The 23,192-nt window shown below is 41.2% G+C and overlaps 1 protein-coding gene across 27 annotated transcripts in view; it reads right to left on the bottom strand.

The window, feature by feature from the left end:
- LOC144495881 (cAMP-regulated phosphoprotein 21-like) overlaps window positions 1–23,192 on the bottom strand; it is a 751,410-nt gene that overhangs the window by 500,549 nt on the left and 227,669 nt on the right. For 25 of the 27 annotated variants that reach the window (XM_078216592.1, XM_078216588.1, XM_078216598.1 and 22 more), the window contains one exon: window positions 18,705–18,870. The gene's annotated coding sequence lies outside the window, so the exon portion shown is untranslated. Of the gene's footprint in view, window positions 1–1,540; window positions 1,649–3,142; window positions 3,277–18,704; window positions 18,871–23,192 lie in introns of those variants that run through there. The other 2 variants (XM_078216585.1, XM_078216586.1) reach the window with 2 other exon arrangements.

Genomic DNA, 23,192 nt, shown 5'->3' with positions numbered 1-23,192 from the left:
CTGGACAAGATATCCTGGAAGCTGCTATGCCACCTTCATTCTTTGACAGTGACATTTCCCATAGGGTTTTTCCTCTCAGTGCAGTGTGAGCAAATGGCTCCTTAGAGGAAAGGGCTATCCTCTGAGGAACTGACTGCTGGCTCCTGCACACCAGAGGATAGTTTCAACAGGAGCCACATGACTACAAGGGTGATTACTGAGCAAGCAGTTGGTTCAAAATGCAATTTATGTGCCTGGACAGATCTGGAGGCATCCTTCAATATGCACCAGGGTCCCTAGAATGGTTATGGTGACCTTACACGATATTGCACTGCAGAGAGGAATGGAGGTGCAGAAACTGGAAGGTACAGACTGCTTAGCATCCTCTGAGGAGGAGGAGGAAAGAGAGGCTGGTCGGGGACAGGTGCAGCTATTCTTCTGGCTCCCAGAGAAGCCTGCAGCAGTTTTATACAGACATGTTCCTGCAAACTCAGCACGTGAGGCTGGATGGCAGTACAATTATCAACTCTGTGGTTGCACCGCCCTCACCAACATCAATCTTTTTCAGAGTCAAAACTCCAACTATTAGATTCACAGTTAATCCTCGTCATCCAATGTGGGCATATCATTCAGCTAAAGACTGCTATCCATTTGAAATGCAGGGAGGAAACAAATGTATGGCAGAATGAAGAGTTCAAATAAAATGCTTGATTCATTAAAATAAACATATAATGCCATGAACATTGTTATACTCATCTAAGTGAATCTCCTCATGCAACTAAGTCCTTTTCATCCACTTTCTGTTAGTCTGCTGTGGTGCAATTCCTGCGCTTTCAGGGAGCTAGAAGCAAGATTATTGTGCCTCTGCTCTGACAGATGAGATGCACGAGGTGGGCGATCTCTGGGTTTTGGAGCCCCTGAGGGCAGAGTTGGTCACGGGGCAAAAGACAGCATGTGGGGCTCCGTCTGACAAACGGCCACAAAGGATAAGCTGTCACAATGCCTTGGGAAAAGTCCCTGCTGCCTTCAGTCCTTTATACTCAACGTGGTCCACCTGCACTTCTCAGCTCGCTAAGAACTGAACAGCACTTGGCTGCATGTCAGTGAAGTGCTGAGCCACCCAGCAATGCTTTGTTCCATCCTGTGGAAAGTGGCTTACTGTGTGTGTACGCCATTGATCTGAGTCAGCATACACTCAGTTACCTGCTGCATCTGATTCTCCATGCAGCTGGCCCCTCTTTCCATGGAGACAAAATTCAGTACAAATGCCAGAGACATCACGGCATTCACGCTAGAAATGCTTCTTCCAGTCTCTCCACGTGTGCACACTGCCTCTGGAGATACTGACAGAAGCACACACATTTCCCATTGCTGCTCTGGAAGTTCCCATTTTGTGGATGACTCCCAAGACTATATCCAGCTGAAGAGCACTTGGAGTATCTGCACCTTCTGACAGGGATTCTTCAATGCTGCCTATGTCGCCAGCACCTGCTCACGTGACTTGCACCTCACCATGTGGTGACCTAACCATCACTACTGCAGTACCCACTGAGATGTGTACCTCTGCACTGGGAGAGGGTGCACAAGAATCACGTGACAGTGCATCCTCACACTATTCATCCTCCTGTGAGGACTCTTTGGCTTCCTCCCTCTGTAACCCTTCAAGGATCTATAGGAGATGAAAGACATTGATTAGAACTGAAAAGTGGAAAAGGTTCGAAGTGTAAATTGTGCATTTTCTGATATTTCAGCGAGTAGCAACGACAATTCGGAATGAGTCAATGCCATGTGGCAAATGGCAGCATAATAAAAGAACAGAAATAGAAACAGGAATAGATAATACGACCCCTGAAGTCTGCTTCACCATTCAAAAGATCATATAGGATCTGATCTTGGCCTTAATTCCACTTTCCGATCAGATGCCAATAACATGTGACTCCCCTTGAGTTCAAGAATCTCTCTAGCTCAGCCTTGAATATATCCAATGACTGTCTGTGTGGAGTTTGCACATTCTCCTCGTGTCTGTGTGGGTTTCCTCCGGGTGCTCCGGTTTCCTCCCACAGTCCAAAGATGTGCAGGTTAGGTTGATTGGCCATGCTAAAATTGCCCCTTTGTGTCCTGAGATGCGTAGGTTAGAGGGATTAGTGGGTAAATATGTAGGGTTATGGGGTATGGCCTGGGTGGGATTGTGGTCGGTGCAGACTCGATGGGCTAAATGGCCTCTTTCTGCACTGTAGGGTTTCTATGATTCTATGATTCGATGACTCGGTCTCCACTGGGGTAAAGAATTTCAAAGATGCATGACCCTCAGAGAAGAAATTCCTCTTCACCTCCATTTTAAATGAGCAACCGTTAAGTTTTCTCCCTCATTTTAGATTCCCCATGAGGAAAAACATGCTTTCTGTATCTACTCTGAGGTCTTCTCAGAATCTTATATGTTCCAAACTAATTACCTTTCATTCTTCTAAACTGCAATGAGCATTGGCTCAAGCTTTCCTCGTTATACAACTCCCTGAATCAACCTGGTGAACCTTCTCTGAACTGTCACAATGCGAGTAAAACTTCCTTCAGTAGGGAGATTAAAACTGCATCCAGCACTCTAGATGTGGTCTTACCAATACTGTATTCAGTTTTAGCATGACCTCCCCGCTGTTATATTTCAACCCCATGCAATAGCAGTCTATTTGCTTTCCTAAATACTTGCTGTGCCTACATGCTAACATGTTGCATTTCCAGTACAAGAACACCCAGAGTCTCTCTGCATTTAAATAATATTTGTTTTCCTAAACATCCTACTGAAGTGGAAAACTTCATGTTTTCCCACATTATATTCCACCTTCCAACTAACCTATCAATTTCTCTTTACAGATTCCTTGTGACCTCCTCACAATTTGCTTTCCTATTTTTATTGTATTGTCAGCAGAATTGACTACAACAATCTCTTCATCCAAATCATTAACATAGATTGTAAATAGCTATGGCCCCAGCACTGATCCCTGTGACATCGCACTAGTTTTAGTTTGCCAACATAAAAATGACCCTTTTATCCCAACTCTCAATTTTCTGTTAGTCAGCTAATCCTCTATCCACATTAAGTTATTACCCCAACACCATCAGCTCATGTCTTGCGCAGTAAACTTTTATGTGGCACCTTTTTGAATACCTTTCCGAAATCCAAACATGCTACTTCCACTTTTATTTAAGGTGCTCATTCCATCTTCAAAGGACTCTCATAAATTTAAATACGATTTATCTCATCCTGTCACTTGGTGCCAAATGATTGTGCCAGCCTCCCAATCCTCAAGACATTCTCCTTCAGTGTGATCAAGATGTGCAGAGCTACCCTCGGTTCTCTATCTCTCCTTTTAGTTGGGCACTCTCTTCACCTGCAATGAGAGAAAGCAGAGAGTAATGTGTGTGAGAAGTACAGTATGTGCAGATGAATGAATGACAGTATTTCTGAAGGATGGCTGTGAGTGATGAGTGTGGGATGGCACTCAGATGAGGCCGAGTATCAATGGTGGCTGTTCAGATGGAGATTTGAGGAGGTGCCTGGAGACAAAGGAATGAGTGGAGTTGCAAAGCATGTTGTTCTACTGAGTAATTTGCAGGAAAATAATGGAGAAGTCGGAGACTCGAATCTGGCACGTGCAAAATGCTATATCACTCGCCTTTCCTAACCTAATGAGGTCAATTAACTTTTTGTGACATTGGAACCATATCCTTGAGACCACATTCCTGTAGCTAACATCCCCCAAAAGTATCAGCAATGCCTGTTGGGTGTGTAGCTGGCCTCTTCCTCCTGTCCACAGGAAACAGCACATCCCTTCAGGCCCTGAACATTTCTGGCATCACCTCCAGGGAAGATTCAGAGAAGGAAAGAGGCAGACTCCCCATATCTCCTTCCATTCTTCTCCTTACTCTAGCCTTCAGCAGCAATGTAGAATGCAGCTCAACTGAACTCTGCCAAGGTCCCTCGAAATAAAAAGCCTTTCATTGACAGGTTTTCATCACCTTTATATTCTGTCCTTGTTTGGTTAACCCAGAAACTGGATGTTAATGTTGTGGCTGAATTAAATAGACATGGCAAAGCACGCTGCTGAAGCAAACAGGTTCCCGACCTGCTGCCACTCCTCCTGCTGTGAGTGGGTCTGTTCAATAAAATTCTGCTCAATGTAGCAATCAAGTGTAGAATACAAGCTGGTGGCTCAATTAGTTAAAAGCGTAGACACATTTGGAAATTCCCCAAGTTACCTCATGTTGTGTTATGATAACATGCAGTTTTCAGGAGATATCTTAAAATACTGTCAGTCACTACACAGGATATGATGTAGTCATCCCATGATTTGTGCGCAGTCTAAAAGCAGCAGCGATGGAAGTCAGATATGTGCCCCACAGTCTCCTCTGAACATTATCCCAAAATAATCTCATCTTCAAATAAAGAAGCCAAATTAATGTTACACTAATCCTTGTATTAGTTGGCATCTTTACACCGAGCAAAGAGGATCCTAAGAGCTCACACTCCAGCTCAGAGACACCATTGATTAAAAACTACAAGTATAATGCAACCAGATACATTGGGCTGGTTCAATTTTATGCAGCATTTTATTCATAAGACGATTAAAACAAAGAATTTTGATGCAGCTTTGTTTCAATTCTGTTGCTCATTTACTCACGGCAAACTGAATAGATGATTCAAGTCACACCAAACTGAAACATCTGGTGGAGCATTCAGTGAAATCAAAGTTTAAATCAGAGACAGAAATATTCAGTTCTCAGATTCAATCCAAGATTATCAATAATGTTCAAGTGATGCATTTTGGTAGATTGAACCAGGGCAGGACTTACTCAGTTAATGGTAGAACATTGGGGAGAGTTACAGAACAAAGAGATCTAGGGGTACATGTTCATAGCTCCTTGAAAGTGGAGTCACAGGTGGACAGAATGGTAAAGAAGGCATTCGGCATGCTTGGTTTCATTGGTCAGAACATTGAATACAGGAGTTGGGACGTCTTGTTGAAGTTGTACAAGACATTGGTAAGGCCACACTTAGAGTACTGTGTACAGTTCTGGTCACCCTATTATAGAAAGGATAGTATTAAACTAGAAACAGTGCAGATAAGATTTACTAGGATGCTACCGGGACTTGATGGTTTGCGTTGTAAGGAAAGGCTGGATAGACTGGGACCTTTTTCTCTGGAGCGTAGAAGGCTAAGGGGCAATTTTTTCACATAGAGGGTGGTGAGTGTCTGGAACAAGCTGCCAGAGGTAGTAGTAGAGGCAGGTACAATTTTGTCTTTTAAAAAGCATTAGACAGTTACATGGGTAAGATGGGTATAGAGGGATATGGGCCAAATGCGGGCAATTGGGATTAGCTTAGGGGTTTAAAAAAAAGACAGCATGGACAAGTTGGGCCGAAGGGCCTGTTTCCGTGCTGTAAACCTCTATGACTCTATGTTCCCAATAAATTGACAGGATACAAACTTGAAAGCATAAAGAAAGAGAATTGCTTTTATATAGTGCCTTTCATGGCTACGGGACATCCCAAAGCATTTTACAACCAATAAAGTACAAATAAGGTAAATGAAGAAATGAAGTAAATAAAGGGGCAAATATACTTCCTAAATGTCCATCTTTATCAGATAAGCATGTTTAGAGATAAACAGAAACTTGTATTAACATTGTCCCCTTAATGTAATAAAAGGTCTCCAAGCATTTCACAGGAGTTTTATAAAGCAAAAAGTTACACTGAGCCACGTAAAGAAATATTAGGGCAGATGACCAAAGCTTTGGCCAAGAGTAGGCTTTAAGGAGAGTCTTAAAAGAGGAAAGAGTGGTAAAGGGGCAGAAAGGTTTCAGGAATGAGCTGCAGGCACAGCGACCACAATGATAGAGCAATTAAATTGGGGAATGCTGAGGAGGCCGGAATTAGAAGTTAAAGTTTATTTATTAGTGTCTCAAGTAGGCTTCACATTAACACTGCAATGAAGTTACTGTGAAAATTCCCTAGTCGCCACACTCTGGCGCCTGTTCGGGTACACTGAGGGAGAATTTAGCATGGCCAATGCATCTAACCAGCACATCTTTCGGACTGTGGGAGGAAACCAGAGCACCTGGAGGAAACCCACGCAGACACGGGGAGAACATGCAGACTCCGCACAGAAAGTAACCCAAGCCAGAAATCGAATCCAGGTCCCTGGTGCTGTGAGGCAGCAGTGCTAACCACTGTGCCACCGTACTGCCCCGAATACAGATATCTCAGATTGTTTCTGGGGCTAGAGGAGATTAGAGAGATAAGGAGGTGAGAGATAATGGTGAAATTTTAAAACATGGATGAGAATTTCAAAATTGAGTGAAGGACATGGGCAGCAGAATTTTGGATAAGCTCAAGCTTATGGATTCTCAAATATCTTCAGATCTCCACTATTTCTAAATTCTAAGCATTTAAAACTTATTGTGTTCTATCCACTTTAGATCCAAGTATTTGCCTATATTGAATTTATTTGCCACTGCTCTGCCATTCAGTTAATCTATCAGTACATTTTTGTAATTATACACTTCCATCTACACTGCTTACAATGCTACCTATCTTTGTGATATCAGAAAAATTAGATGTGTAGCTTTCTATCCCATTATTAAATTCATTGTTAAATACAATGAATAATTCAGGAGCCTCAACAGAGATCTTTGCAAGACACCACTCATCTCTTTCTGGCATTATCCTGCTGCCTGTTTCCTGCCATTCATCCAATTGCCTAACCAGGTGAACAAGTTGTCTTCAATTCCATGAGATTCAACATCAGATAACTGCTTTATGAGGGGCTTAATCAAATGTCATTTGGAAGTCAATGTAATTAACATCCATTGACATTCTCCAGTCCATTACTTCAGTCACCTCTTCAAGAATTGCAATCATATTCAACAGGTATGACCTACCTGTTACTAATCATGCTGAAAATGTTCAAGGTGTTCAGTCACCCTATTCTTAATTAAACACTACTAATTTCCCAAAATCAGATTTCTTAATTCCCCAGATTCCCTGTCTCACCGGTCTTTAATGATGGAATGACATGTTCAATTTACAAATCTTATCAGAATTGAGAGAATTTTCATGAAGTAGGAAAGCAATTGCCAATCTTTTATTTAACACTGGGTTTATTTACAGACTGCAACATTACAAATGTCTGCCTCCTTCTTAACCAACACCCAGTCTCCCATAAGTCTCTCTTTATATATGCTCAAGCTACTTAATTAATTCATGACCTCAAATTGTATATCCCTAACCTAGTACAACTAACATGCAATTAACAGATTCCTCACTTATCTTTTAAACAAACCTTTATAACAAAGAAACAATATTTCAAAACAAATCAAAGGGAAAGAGAAAAAAGGGATTTTACATTTTCTGTACACCACATCATTAGACAGTCATTTCTGGTCTAGGTCGCCCAGCAGTCCCTTTGTGTAAGCATTCATTTTTATATTGCAATCCAACAATTGATGACTTGTGTTAACTCATTTTATTTTGGGGATTTTGTTACTTTTCCAGCATCTCTATCACACTGGTAAATTCAATCCTGAACATTTTTTCTGTCAAATGTATGTTATTCCACAGAGAATGATTACCTATCTAACATTCAATGGACAAACTCAGAACATACGTTGTACAGAACTTCCCCAAATTGTTTGATAAGTAAAACCCCAAATCTATTGTTTCTACAAAAGCCAGTGTTTCTAATTTCCATACAATTTAAGTCCCATTAGCGGGCCCAGGACTGAAATCTCTGGGCCCACTAGCGTCTCTCCCCACCCCCCTCCTGGGCATTGCCACCTTGGCAGTGCTAGCCTGGGCCCCCTGGCAATGCCCAATGGGCAAAGTGCCAATGCCCAGGGGGCATCAGGCAGTGCCAAGGGGCAGGGCCTAATGGGGGGCTGATGGGGGTGAATTGTGGGGGTGGTGGGTCCTGCTGCCACTCTGCATTTGAACTAAGTAACAAAGAGAGGGAAACCAGCGACCAGGGCTAGCCATCGGGGTGGGGGGGGGGGGGGGGGGGGGGGGTAAAATCGGAAGATTGGGGCTGTGAGGGGGGGGTGGGTGGACATCGAGGCAGGCTGGAGGCCAGGAGGAAGGGGGTCAAGGCTGGCCCAGCATGTTTGAGGGGGCAGTGATCGTGCTGTAGCAAGGGGAGGGAGGGGGGGTGTGGGTTGCGGGGCTGGCCAACAATCAAACTGGCCAGCAATCAGGAGTCTGGCAGAGCGGGGATGCTGCACTGCCAGAGCTTCGCTATGACAGATCAGCGCACACGCAGTGGCCCGCTCAGTGCTATGCTGCCACCCTGTCCAGCAGGAATAGGCTCCACTCACTGACTTTCAACGGGATTCACACTAATGCACTCTGTGATGCACAGAGCGTGGGAGATTCATTTTAACACTCCCGCTAAAAAGATCAGTGGGTTTTACTCCAGTTTGTACACAAATCTGACACTATTGACTCTGTCTACACTTCCTGCTGCCTAAGCAAAGCAGCTAGCATAATCAAGGATCCCACCCACCCCGGGCATTCTGTCTTCCACCTTCTTCTGTCGGGAAAAAGATACAAAAGTCTGAGATCATGTACCAACGGATTCAAGAACAGCTTCTTCCTTGCTGCCATCAGACTTTTGAATGGACCTACCCTGTATTGAGTTAATCTTTCTCTACACCCTAGCTGTGACTGTAACACTACATTCTGCACCCTCTCCTTTCCTTCTCTATGTATGGTATGCTTTGTCTGTAGACCGCGCAAGAGACAATACTTTTCACTGTATACTAATACATGTAACAATCATAAATCAAATCAATCAAATCAGCTCTTTCTACAACTTTATTTACTTTTCCCAAAGTCCACAGGCCTGTTTCTGTGCTATAAAACTACTCTATGACACACCCAGCCTTAACCAATCAAGCACAGTGAACATCGATAGTACACAGACGCATATAATCAAACACAAAATAATTAAATATTACAGTTCCCATGCCAAGAGATAACATTTTCCATTTTCACCACCAAGAAGAATATTAGAAAACCAGCTATACTTAAATACCTATCCTGAAGGTTAACACGAGAAGCATTACTAAAAAGAACTAATTTCATGTCCTTTGGGTTCTCCAAGTTTGGAAACTTGTGTGTTCATTCCTCCATATTTTTTAAAAATGTTTTGTTTGCCCTTAAAACACCCTCAATAGTAGTGTTTCACCATAGTACCTAGTTCTAATATATCAGGTATTTCTTTCGATACCTAGTTCTAATATATCAAAACTGGTATCTATCTTGTCTGAGTGCTTAGCCAATTAAACTGTCCAATCAAGCTTCTTAAATGCTCTATTGCTATGTTGGGTATAAGATCATCTTCCTGTGATAAACTAACATAATTTACTGGGATATCGGTAACATTTTCCAAATAAGATAGTTGATTCAAGGTTACTCCCAACTTATTTTGTTTAATGTCTAAGCCTATATATTTAAAGATCCCTAAAGTCTGACTTTCAATTTTAAATTCCGTTTTGACCTTATTTACAACATATTGCTCAAATTTCACAAAACTCTCCCTATAAAAAATCATCAATATGCATCATAAAGATGCCCGAGAGTTTTCCCATTATAGTACCAGCAGAACATTGCTGAATTCACTTTCAGTTGAGTACAGCCTATTTTCAGTAAGACAGGCTTAACTGAGAAATACCACACTCTTGATGCAACATTCATTTGTTTAATTTTCAGAACTTCCCTTCTATATCTTTGCCTTTTTAAGCAGTTTCAAAATCACTTCTCTCTGAAAGTGTTATCCTTGCAAAGCAAAAATGTGGCTTTTATATTGATGGACTGAATGTGGTTGAAAGAGCCAAGAAGATTTTCAGGATTACTTTTCCTACTGTGTGAGAGTCCACTTTAACATCTTGATCTCCAAGTCCCTCTCCAAAGTATTGAGCTAATACTCTGACTTTATCCTCGTCAGTCCCATCTGGGAGGAGATTTTTTGTGAATATCTATCTATGTGCTCCACATCCAGGCCATGCCATTCAACGACGTGTCTACAACATGTAAAATGAAAATGTTTTTGCCTTTGTGTCACACCTTTAAGTCCATGGCTACTACTGCATTAAAGTCTCATGTCAATGGAAGACTGACTCTCAAAGAATGGAAAGGTCTGATTTGGTAAACTGCAAATCTACTACTAACTTCCCAAAAACAATCGCTTTATCTCATTCTATGTCCTTTTCATGAGGGGTTTGCCAGACAGTAAGAGTATCTCACTGGAGACTACATTGGGTCAAAAGCTTCTTGTGATTAATACAACTCCCTCAGTCTGATCATTATCATCATCTTCAACTTATGAAACCTCTGTGTCACGCATCACTATGAAAACCCTGCTGTTCTGCTTTGGGCAGTTCATTGCATAATGACATTTTGAATCAGATCTGCAGCACCTGCTAATTGTTCCCTGGTCATTTCTGGGGTTCATTCATCTATTAGTGCTACTTCAATACTGTCTTCTGCCAGGTCTGCTAAAAAATGCCTTCAATTTCAGTCTTTTTGTCTGTAACTCTTCCGTTGTACTGCATTCTATATGTGAACAATCTCAAAAGGTCGCAATAATTGAGTCCCCCATCCTCTGTGATAACACTGAATGTCCCATTTGTACAATCAAAGCTACTGGAAATGACTGCTTCCCAGAAATCTCATTAAAACAGCAAGCATTTGATTCAAAGGGGTATGTATTCTAAGAACCAAATGCCAGTTAAGAACAAGAGCCCGCCCATAAGTGACATCTTAGCACAATCCAGCAATTTAAATCCAAGCACCGAATCACCAGATTGAACTTCTTCAATCTTTCATACAGTCTGTTAAAGTGCAAGATATATTCCTCTATGGCATGACTGGCCATCTTTCAAACTTTATCAAATTCTGACCAAGCCTCGTAGGCATTTATTAGATTTTTGTAAATTTCTTCCATGAAATTTAATAGAAAACCCAAACTTTCATCAGTATCCTTAGGCAATACAACAAAATATTCACTAGAATGGTCCCTGGGATGAGGGGGTTGTCCGATAATGAGCGGCTGAGTAAATTGGGCCTATCAGAGTTTGGAAGAATGAGAGGTGATCTCATTGAAACATACAATATTCTAAAGGGGCTCAACACGTTAGAGATACTGAGAGGTTGTTTCTCTACTCTAAGTAATCTAGAACATGGGGGCACAATTTCAGGATAAGGGGTTGATTATTTAGGACTGAGTTGAGAAGAAATTTCTTCACTCAAAGGAAAATAGGAACAGGAACAGACGCCTGCTGCACTATTCAACCAGATCATGGCTGCTTTTTATCTCAACTCCAGCTTCCCACACGATCTCCATATCCCTTGATGTCACTCGTATCTAGAAATCTAACAATCTCTGCTTTGAACGTGCTCAATCACTGAATCTCCACTATCCTCTGCTGTAGAGATTTCCAGCGATTCACCAACCCATTGTGAAGGAATTCCTCCTGATCTTAGTCCTAAAAGGCCTACCTCCTATTCTGAGACTGTGTTCCTGGTTCAAGCCTTCTGAAGGCTTGTGAGCTACTGAATGGTCTACCCCAGAGTGTTGTGCATGCTTCATCACTGAGCATATTTAAGGCTAAGATCAACATATTATTGGGGTGGGATTTTCAATGCCAGTGGGGGTAGTAATACAGGACTGTGTGCTTTGAAAGTTGTATTTCTGGAGAGCAACACTGGATCCCACTGCTCCTGAGAAAGTTTGTAATTTCCAAAGGTCCTTGCAGGGGTAAGGGAACAGGAAACCCTCTTGCTGCCAATTAACAAACCCTTAAGCTCCTTAATGAGCTTGTTAGGAGTCATGTGCGAAACAGAATGGCATTTTCAATCTTCTATCTGGATGAGATTAAATATTCGGCTAACTGCAAGCTGTTAGACTGATTGCAGAGCAAAAGAAAGCTTGGCCAGAGTTCTCCGGCTGTTCACGCTGACGGGATCTTCTGGTCCCACCGATGGCGCACTCTCAGCACATGTTTCCCAGCAGCATGGGGTGCAGTTAATGGGAAATCCCATTGACAGTGGCGGGACCAGCAGCTCAAGAAGATGGCTGATGACCATCTTCAAGGTCAATTAGGGATGGGGTAATTGGCCTGGTCATTGACAGTCACATCGTATGAATAGGTTGAAAACAAATAGTGAGACACCCAGCTCCAGCTCACTGTCAACTCTTTGTACTCCTGCCCTGTTGCATATTTGCACTAGTTGCCTATTTCCACCTCTGGAAATTCACTGGACTTTGCCCTGTCTCAGTTTCAGCATGTTAGTGACTGTCTTAGCAGAGTCGACTGAGCAGGGTGTGCCTTTGTTGTACCCAATGCCTAGGCTGATGCCACGTGGTAAATTCTGGTTTTATTCTTATTTGACTTTTCTGTAGTGGTTTAATAGAACTGAGTGGCCTCCAGGCCAATTCGGAGAGTGGTTAGAGGTCAAGCACACTGCTGTAAGTCTGGAGTCACATGTAGGTCAGACTGGGTAAGAATGAAGATTCCTTTTCATGGGAAGGGACATTCATGAACCAGATGGGTTTTTACAACAATCAGGTAATTTCATGATCACCATTACTGAGATTTACTCTATGTTTATTTAGTTGATTTGATGGGATTTGAACTCAAGTCACTAGTTCAGGCCTCAGGATTACTCGCCAATAATGGTACCATTATGCTACTATCTCCCATGATAAAATGAAAGCCATATATCAATTAGATGTGCCATTAAAAAAGCCATCAGGATGCTGAAGATATGCTACAGGTGCCTGGATAGATCTGGAAGCATCCTTCACCACACACCTGAATGGCAAGAATGACTCACATTGCACAGCAGCAGTTTATGGACCTGCAGGAGGAAGAAAGCACAGAGACTTTTCAGACAATTCAGAGGAGAAGGTAGAACACGGTTTGGCCAATGTGGTAGCAGCACATTCCTGTCAGGTATGCGCTCACTGTTCTGAAATCCATGTAGGTTCCACAATCCACCAGTGGCTCTGACAGTCACATGCGAAAACCACTTTCCCTCATCTACCCATCCCCCCCCCCCCCCCAACCCCCCACACAAACAAGTGAGTAACCCTTTCACAGCACCCCACTGCTTGGCCTCAACTCATGCTTGACCATTCAGCAAAGGTGAAAAGGCCACTGGCCAGGCAGCAATAAAATTGGGGGAAGAGTGGAAAGTAGCACAAATCAATAATATGTATGTAGCTGAAAAATGAGACAAAACTTAACAATCTAACATTGCACAGCACACCTATGTGCGCCCTTTTGAGTAAACTACAAATCTCTACTCTTCCCCTTCCTAGAACGTTTATGTGGCACAGCCACTGGTTTCAGCAGGGGTGGAGGCAGGCTGGTAAATCCCTGCTTTGACTGCTGAGATGTTTTTGGCTTACATCCTTTGGTTTTGGAGCCTGTGAGGGGCCCACCAAAGTTTGCTTCACCTGTAACCGTGCAGAGACAGACTCAGCCAAAAGGATATGAGGCAGGAAGTGGGGTACCGACAGGGGGAGGAGGCATCGTAATGGGTGAGAAGTGGGAGTGCTTTGAGTCAAATCCCCAATTCCACCACCCCGTTCACCATCATCCCTCTCATGGCCCAGTTACGCTTCACAGCCAGCAATGGGCTGAAGACCACTTTGCTGCAAATAGGTGAGGCGAGGAATGGTGGGGGCTAGGGTATCATTCATCGTATATAAAGTGCATTCATAGTTAGCAGACCATTGATAAAATCCTGCAGACATTCATGTGATTGACATATTTGATGCTTTGTGCAGGTAGTCATTCTTTCCATGGACAAAGGCATCATCTCAAAGGCCTGTAACATCATGCCACTCATGTCTGAAAGGGACTTGTCCAATTCCTTTCTGCCAGGGTGCACCCTGCAGCTGTAAAGCCCACCAGTGTACTGCGCACTCTTCATTGGCAGCTGCTGAGTAGAGCTTGCAATGTTCTGAGGCCTCAGCCCCAGACCCTTCACAGCTATCCCTGTCCCATCATCTGCTCATTTATTTGCGATGTGCGTGAGCCAAAAATCAACTCCCTGTCTTACGCGTCCCACCTAAATCTGAGTATCTGATGTTGGTGTATGGTCTGTACGAGTCTTGTGATAGTGTATCCTCAGGAGGAGTGACCTCCTCTGGGAAGCTATCATCCTCGTAACCCACCTTCTCCATGATGCTTGTGAGATGAAAGGCATGAATAAAACTGTCCAGTAAGAATATTTTAAGTGATCGCTGTGTACATGATAATATTATACTTGCTGCAGACATCATGTCAGTGTGAGTGAGTGTTGAATGCCATGTGGCTGTCTGATATTTAATTTTGTCACCAGGTGGTTGGGACATCCCCATCTTTCCATCTCCGACAACCAGGCTCACTGAGATTCGACTGATGCTCAGAACCTTGAAACCTGCAAGTGTTAACTAAAGGTTGGCTGGAGGTTCACTATTTTTCCTTTGTGTTCTGTACCCTCCTCCTACAAGGAGGATAGGAGGAGAGTTATGTGGATAGATCGTTAAGATCGGTAGATAGAAAGATAGGTAGCATTTGTTGAAGGTGATATGAGAGAGATATGATATTACATAAATATGAGGGCGAATATCAGTTGTGGAGGAAGAGGATGTGAGGAAGTGCATGGACAGAGAGAGATGGGTGCATCTACAAGGTAAGTTGGTATGAGCAGTGATGTACTGGGGTAAGCTTGAGAAAGCAGAGTTGGGGTCTGGTGTGATACACACATCAGAATTTAGGTGGACATATCACTGTACTGACCTCTCCCACCCTGGTTAGCACATTAAAACATGTTCAGCATTGAAACCAAGGGCATAGCACTACATTCTGCTCATTATGTCATGGGCAACTTCCAGCAACACATTGTTTTGTTTCATTAGCAGGTTTCTTCCTCCCATCAGGAGGAAAGAACATCATCCAGGAGGTCCTAAGAGCCCCTAACATAACATCCAGGAAGGCATGACTAGATCGAGGCACAAGCTTTGAACATGTGGAGTGCACTCTGTCAGCTTCTTTCCCTCTGCTCCTCCCAACACCAAAGTCCATTGAATTTCATGTTTGAAGCTTCCCTTTAAATACTGGAATTAAATTCAACTTGTGCAGGTTGCCATCACGCTCACTCGCTCAAATAAGAAACTTGGAACTAATCTGGTAATGCAGTGATTGTGTTAAAAAAACATTGACAGATGCGCTACGCTTACTTCTGCGGGGGTTACTTTAGCTCAGTTGGCTGGATGACTGGTTTGTGATCAGAGTGACGCCAACAGCGTGGGTTCAATTTCCGTACTGACTGAGGTTACTCATGAAGGCCCCGCCCTCTCAAAACTTGCCCCTCAGTTTATCACCACTAGTCTATGGTCATGGGACTATGACGACTTTACCCTTACTTACTTCTGGGTTTGCCAGTTGTTAGCAGAACTGCCACCTCCACCCCACTGCTGCTAGTGTGTCAGCAATTTAAAATATATTCTAATGAAACTAATGTTGTCAGAGCCAGCCTAAGGCTGAGACATCCCTGGCAGAACAAATTAAACATGTTTATTATCTTATTTGTTCCACTAACTAGCTATCAATTACTTAATTGGGGACACTTTGCTCATGAGACCAAACAAAGTGTACCAACAAGCATTAAGGGTGAGCATCCAAAAGTTTGAACCCTGTAACATTCCACCACAGTGATCAGTTGATCTCGCATTGTGATATTCATAGATTTTTGAAGGGTTAGGCTCTTACATACATGGTTCCTATTGGTTGGTGATACCCTCCACTAGGAACACAAGGTGATTATGTTGAGCCCTAACTTGATTTGCCGCATGTTTGTAATTCTTTTGATTCACTCATGCCCATCTGCATTTCACTTGCTTTCCTGAGATATACAATTCGACAAAACAAAGTTGGGAACTCAGCAAGCCATTTCCCACATCTGTCAGAAGTAGTGGATGGCCCCAATGCCAGGAATTCAGCTCATCTACGTGAACATGAGATGGAGTCCCAGCTAAATGCTATTGGGAGATACACATTGAAGTGTGTGGGAGTCAATGTGGGGCTTTACATGGCTGACTATGGAATATAGGATGGTGCGTCTGGATCTCAGGATGTGCAGGCACTTGGCACATAATATTGTGCTGTTTGTGGAAGTCAAAGAGAGATTGGTTAGAGCTAAGTTGCTGGCCATATTTCATAGAATTATATAAACATACAACACAGAAGGAAGCCATTTGGCCCTTTAACCCTTTGCTCTCTCTTTAAAAAAGCAGTCATGTTTAGTTCCACATCCCTACATTGTTCATGTTCTACAAGGTCTTCATCTTCAAGTGCTAACTCAAGTACTTGTCTAACTCAGTATTAAGGTCATTTATGGAACCACCTTTCATCACCTTTTCATGTACAGTCTTCTAGAATCATAGAATCCCTACAGTGCAGAAACAGGCCATTCGGCCCATCAAGTCTGCACCGACCACAATCCCACCCAGGCCCTACTCCCATATCCCTACACATTTACCCGCTAATCCCTCTAACTTACGCATCTCAGGACACTAAGGGGCAATTTTAGCATGGCCAATCAACCTAACCCGCACATCTTTGGACTGTGGGAGGAAACCGGAGTACCCGGAGGAGACCCACGCAGACACGAGGAGAATGTGCAAACTCCACACAGACAGTGACCCAAGCCAGGAATCGAACACAGGTCCCTGGAGTTGTGAAGCAGCAGTGCTAACCACTGTGCTACCATGCCGCCCAGTTCTAGACCCAAGAACTCTCTGAATAAAAAAAATCTCCTTGATCTTTCAATAATGAATTTCAAATCAACGGCCTTAGTTATTGACTCACTCGCCAGACAAAATACTTTTCTCTCTGTGTTCTTGTTTTAAAAAAACAGACAAATATAAAGTATTGTATGGGTACAAAGTTCAACTCATTGTTATTTGTAATTATTTTAATGGATTCATTACGTGAAAATGTTTAATTTCAGAAATATTTAGTAGAGTATATTGCCAGCTATTTTGTTTTTACTCAAACAAACACTTGATAAGGAATGATTTGCAGGGTTATAGGAAAAGCATAGGATAGCACTTTCAGACAGCCATCACAGACAGGATGGCCTGAATGACATCCTTTCAGGCTGTATAAATGCAATTCGTGCTATAACAACAAAATGTTGAAATGTGATTGAAGAAAAAAAGTTTACTACAATGAATCTGGTGAATAACAGAAAATGACCAACTAGAATACAAAGAAAACCCATAAAATGTAAGTAACGAGGAAGAAAATTGAATAAGGACTTGAGCTAGATGATGTGTGTGATAGACAGAGACTCAATGTGGAATTGACAGATATAAAAATGTTCACTTTTAGGCAAGATGAGCTGGTTCTTACATATTTACAGCAGGGAAAGGCTGCCATCTTGAGAATCTTTTAAATGTGGACTATAATGCCTTGTACTTGAAAGACTGTACATCTTCCAAATTCAACTCGATTCAATAATAAGTCAAAAGAGCCAGGAGGAACAGTTAGCTCCAGGATCCCACATGAATTAAATATCCATATTCATTTAACATTGAATGTTGCATGGAAATAAAAACTTGCAGTTAAAAGTTATAATATATATACTATATTGTGGTCCACCAGTACATATTACATATCTCCTTCTGCAACTGTCCTGACAGCTAATGCAGGGAGGTTGAATAAATTATAAAATACTATTATGTACACCAAACCAATTCATTTTATACCTTTATATTTTAAAAGATAAATTGTCACTTTTATGGAATGTTTAAAAAAGTTAACAAGTAAATCAAGTCACTAGAAAGCCATCCACTTTAGGTGCTCAATATAAAGATAGTCTTGAGTGTTTTAAATGTTAGTGGTATAAATGGTTTTCAATATCATTCTACAATAATGCTGGGCAATGACCATGTACATACTTAGCAACATATTGAGGTTTCAACATGAGGAATAATTAATATTACTCTGAAGGTACATCAGGTTAAAAAAATCAAGGGACAATCCATATTGTGCAGTTACTATGTAAACAAAAAATGCATTTCTGCTCTCAAAGTGTAAATGCAAATAAACAGGTTTATTTTGCATCATATTTTATGCTATATATATATATTCATCTGTTCATTTGTATAGAATAATATGCAGTAGTTTAACAATTTAATAGCTTTTTAAATGAAATTTGCTGAAATGTGAGATTTAATAGATTTAAATATATATATACGCATGCTCACATACACACTCTACCATCATCCTAAAAGTTTATTTTACAGAAATGACATTTTATAATAATAAAAACTGCTATTGACGTAAGTAAAGGAATAAAGGTCAATTTATTCACACAAGACTAAATTCCCTGCACCCTTTCCCAGAGATGACTGCCTTTTTTCGAAAATCCCATGCTCTGCAAATCATTCCTCTTGCTGTTGTATATAGGTCGGTGAATTGATGAAGCACTATCCAATGGTTTGTTCTTGTATATCGATGAAATTTATACAATAATCAAGTCTAATAGACTATTAGAATTTAATAATCTAAATTCAAATTATGCCTTCAAATCTCTTCACTTCCATTCACCAAATTAAAACGAGCATTTCAGTAAACTTAGTAAGATTTTACATTCACAATTTGGAAATGAAAGTTACCTTCGATACACGGTTTCTGGTGTGTTGATGCTTTCTATCTGATGCTGTTCACTGTTGAAATCAACACGACTGATCAATGACAAAGTGAGTCCCATGTCCTTATCAACAGTCCAAAATGACAACCTCCATGCTGTTCCCAAAGAGGATTTGATGGACCATCATTAACCTGAAAGAAATGATGAAAATAATAGAAGGGTTAACAAAAGTCTTGAGTGGAGGCAGATTTCCTGCACTAATGACCTGCTTGAAGCAAATCTGCTTCACAGTTTGAATTAGCTTCACCTGTCTCAAACCGCTTGCTGCTTCTCTAATAAAGGCAAGAAACGGCTGTTCAATCATAACAGCTCCTACGCAAAGAGCTAAAATTAACAATTATTTTACACTTGACAATTACGCATATCTAGTTGTGTTCTGCTTTCATTCAGGCCCTCTATACTGTTCAGATAAACTCAACAGGAATTGCTCACGAACCTGACTGCTTCTCCAGTCAAATTAAAAATCTGCACTACATTTTGAAACAGCGATTAGGCAATGCACTTTGATAGATGCTTATTGGTTAAGACTTTTTGTATGTATTTTAAAGCAATAGGAAATAAAATAAAGACACTGAAGACAGGTAGTGAAAAAGTGTTGAATGAAAATCAGAGACAAAACTGATCAGCAGCTGCAGGTCAAGGCACAATAACTACCATTCACTACTCTTCTTTTCATCAGTGTTAAAATTATACAATTTACCTTACTGGTCAAAATCTGAATACAGCAAATCATCAGTTATGCAACCATTCACAACAACACTATATATATAAAAACTACAGTATTTTCCATTTTAATTAGGTTGCACACATGATCAATAAAACACGTGAGTGGGTCACAGAGCCTACTTGACATTGTAGCACTGCTCAGTACAGTTTGCTTCTGTGCATTAGAGAGTAATGTTGAATACAATAGATTTGAACAGGTGCTTCATCTACAATCAATGCAGAAAACTTTCATCAGCACTTTTCTCTTTGCAGCAGAAGTTAAAGACTTAAACCGTCACAACTCCTCCACCCCTGAAACTTTCATTCATACCTTCATTACCGCAAAACTCGACTATCCAACCATGGTTGGTCTCACACATTCGACCTTCCATCAAATAAGTCCCATTCCCATTATCTTTCCTGTGCTTACTGACCTAAATTGGCTCCCCGTCCACAATGTCCTGACCTTAAAATTCTCATCCTTGTTGTCAAACCCTTCCATGGCCTCGCCCTCCCTATTTCTATAATCTCTTCCAGCCCCACAACCATCTGCGCTCCTCTAATTCTGGCCTCTTGTAATTTCCCAATTACAATTGCTCCACCATTGGCCTTGACCTCGAGCTCTGTAACTCTCTCCCTACACCTCTCTTCCTCTCTACCTCACTTTAAAACCTACTCCTTACCCACACTTTTTGTCACCTGACCTAATATCTCTCAATGTGGCTCGATGTCATTTTGTAATGTTCCTGTGGAATGCCTAGGGGCGGTCCATTGAATTAAATGCATTAATGGAATATATAAAGCGGACTATCAGGATATATCATGGTAACAGGTATGAAATAATTTCAACATATTTTAATTTAAAAAGTAAATTGAGAGGGAACACTTCATTCCACTACTTGTAAGTATATAGTACCTTTAGCAGGAAAAAAGGTTTCCTCCTTCACATAGACGTAACAGAAAACAGGGTTTCAATTTAATATTGGGGCAGCACAGTGATTAGCACTGTTGTCTTACAGTGCCAGAGACCTGGGTTTGATTCCAGCCTAAGGTGACTGCCTGTGTGAAGTTTGCATGTTTTCCCCGTGTCTGCGTGGCTTTCCTCTGGGTGCTCTGGTTTCTTCCCAATCCAAAGATGTGTAGGTTGGGCGGATTGGCCATGCTAAATTGTCCATTAATGTCCCAAGATGTGCAGTTTAAGTGGATTGGCCATGGTAAATATGCAGGGCTATGGGGAGAAGGTGGGGGAGTGGGCCTAGTTCGATTGCTATTTCGAAGGGTTGGTGCAGATTCGATGGGCTGAATAGCCTCTTTCTGCTCTGAGGGATTCTATGGGATGTTGTCTGAATGTCAGCACTTTCAATAATTCAGCACTCCCTCAGAATACCATTGAACTGTGCGCCTCAGTTATGCCTTTCGGTTCTGGGGTGGCTTTAAGTCAACACCTTTCTGACTTGCACACAAGTTGTATCAACTGAGCCAAGCTGATCCTTATTTCAGAGAATGGCTGAACTAATTTTACCTGGATACAACGTGGTTGCACTTTAAGGAGTTTGCAGAGTATCTATACATGAAAAAATGTATACTGATAGCATTCGAGAAAATTAACAGTACAAAATTGAACACAAAAATGATTTCCTGTCTTTGCACTCACTCATCTTGTCTTTTTGATATCATTATTGACCAAAGAAATCTCACCTCCAATATGATCTATAACAAAGAACACTTGCACTTAAAATGTTTGCATTTCACTAAAATAAACAGGTAAAAAAATGTTCCCATTATAGATGCAACATAAAGCAACTAAAATATGTATTAAAAGAATATGCAGTTTTTAAATTTAATCAATCCATTTCATAGCCTGATGCAATTGATAAAAAAAACCTCTAACTACCAGGCACAGTGCGTTAGAATTTGCACCATATATTTCAAGAATAGTCAAGAACAACTTAAAAGAAATATGAAAGAAATTGTCAATGGAACAATAATTTAAACTAATGCCAACTTGCCTCATCTTCCTGAAAAATGGTGCCACTATATTAATACAAAACAAAATTACAATTAAAATTTCTTGTCTGTCTGATACTCTTGGAAATGCAAGGCAGCTATATTTTACAAATCATTTATTAAAACCTATTTAAATCTTACTCCAGGGGCTTTATTACTTCCAGTAGATTCTGCTTTCACACCAGTCTGCCACGACGTTTTAAATTAAAATATGTTGAAATTATTTCATACCTGTTACCATGATATATCCTGATAGTTTTATATATTCCAGCAGTTTCAAGACTAGTAAACTACATGCTATGGAATATGATCATTCCCAAAAGAAAAGACAGAAATGAAGCCCAACCCAGATACTGGATCCACCAATGCCTGTCTAACACCAAACCCACCTTTTATGAGCAAACTGTTTAAAAATATATCTTTTTGCACTTTGTAAATTGCTTCCTATTTTAGAGTAAAAAGTCAAAGTGTTTAAAAAATAAAGGCAAAATCTGATTCCAATCTGGTGACATTCTGATTAATTCTTTCACTCCACAATCTGACAGAAATCAATCAGCGGTACAGTATGCGAAATACCTCACTGAGCACATCCTGAAGTAACACTTGCATTTGGAACAGCAAACAATTGAGAAAATAGTTACGAAGCTGTTGCTAATTTTGAGGCACTTAGAAATAATCAGGTTTTGCTTCTGTCAAAACGGATGAAGGCAGCCATCTGTCTAAAATGCAGAGACAGCTGCAAGGTGGGCTGCTAGCACATTCTACCATTGTCACGGAAGAAGCCCAGGAAATAACGTCTGCATCAGCTAAGCAAGTACACAGAAGGCTTTTGATGAGTGTAAATTGCACTGAGCACTTATTTCTTTAACACAAATTTATTTCTGAAACAGGAGACATGTTGCTGAAGCTTTTTTTGTCTGGCACTTATCAGGACAAACACAAGAATGCCAAATTTCAAAATAAATCACAGCAATTTATACTCCAGGAGAAAAGGGTGCTGATTGGTTGGCAAGTTGACTCTGATTGGCTGAGGTGTTGTCATGAGGAAAGCAATGGCTCCCCAAGCTCTGGGGAGACATTGGTGATAGGATTGAAAATATTTGTTTGTAGCGAACTGTGTCTGAATGTCACTTCTAGCAAGTGTAAATGAGCAATGTTACAAGCTCGAATTGGCTGTCTTAAATCAGTGGTCAGTGTAGCTATTAGCACACTCAGGATTGCTCAGCAAGTGCTGCCCAATCATGAAATCATATCTAACATTAAAGGCACACTTCTAATTCTGGCCCCTTGCACATCCCTGAATTTAATGACACGAGCATTGATGGCAGGGCTTTGAATTGCCTCAGTCTTGTTAGGACAAAAATATATTTTTAGGAAATTATGTTTGTATTGGTGAACATTGAAAATAAGGTATAGTTTTAAGTGGGTTTAATTTAATGTTTCTGTGCCTGGAAAGGTGAAACCTATAGTTAGATTCATGCTGGATAAAGGTGTCTGTATGTGTGGGGGTTGGTTTCAATTTCAACCATGTTTCTATTGTGCTCAGAGAGGGTTACAGTGTGAAGAATAAATAGAGGCTGGCAGAATTACTCGTGGTTGCCTAGCAAATGGGGGCCTTGTAAGGTAGGAAGGCTTTTGAATTTAGTTTTTAGCTGATTTCATTTGCAGTTAAGATAGTATACCAGGGAGTGAACAACAGCACGTTGGCACAGTGGTTAGCACTGCTGCCTCACAGCATCAG

This window comes from Mustelus asterias, chromosome 7 (assembly GCF_964213995.1).
Source record: "Mustelus asterias chromosome 7, sMusAst1.hap1.1, whole genome shotgun sequence".
Taxonomy (NCBI): domain Eukaryota; kingdom Metazoa; phylum Chordata; class Chondrichthyes; order Carcharhiniformes; family Triakidae; genus Mustelus; species Mustelus asterias.
Note: the sequence above shows the minus strand (reverse complement) of the source record. Positions and strands in the feature narration are given on the sequence as shown.